Source organism: Triticum dicoccoides, chromosome 6B (genome assembly GCF_002162155.2).
Source record: "Triticum dicoccoides isolate Atlit2015 ecotype Zavitan chromosome 6B, WEW_v2.0, whole genome shotgun sequence".
In the NCBI taxonomy this organism is placed as follows: domain Eukaryota; kingdom Viridiplantae; phylum Streptophyta; class Magnoliopsida; order Poales; family Poaceae; genus Triticum; species Triticum dicoccoides.
The window spans coordinates 705824213-705824543 of NC_041391.1; positions in this window are offsets into that span (position 1 = coordinate 705824213).

The window sequence follows — 331 nt, forward strand, 5'->3', positions numbered from 1 at the left end:
GGTGCTAGCTGACACCGATAAGATCCTCCCCGCACTGGCGCCTCGCCTTCTGACGTCACGCGCTGGCTTTTTTCTTTCTCCGTTTGTTTTCTGGAGAGGGGAAAAAATGGCTCGGCCGCGGGATCGGGGCGCCACGCGGGCGGGACACGTGGAGCTGGGGGTGGGCCCCGGGGAGGTGCGGGCAGTCGCCTCGGGGTGGGGTAGGCCGGTAAGGGCTGGGTTGGCTGGGATGGTTGGACTTTGTGATGCTAGCGGGGTCGTCGACGTGGCTTTGACTCGACAGCGACGCTGTGTTGTGGTTAATAGGTACTCCCTCCGTTTAGGTGTGTAA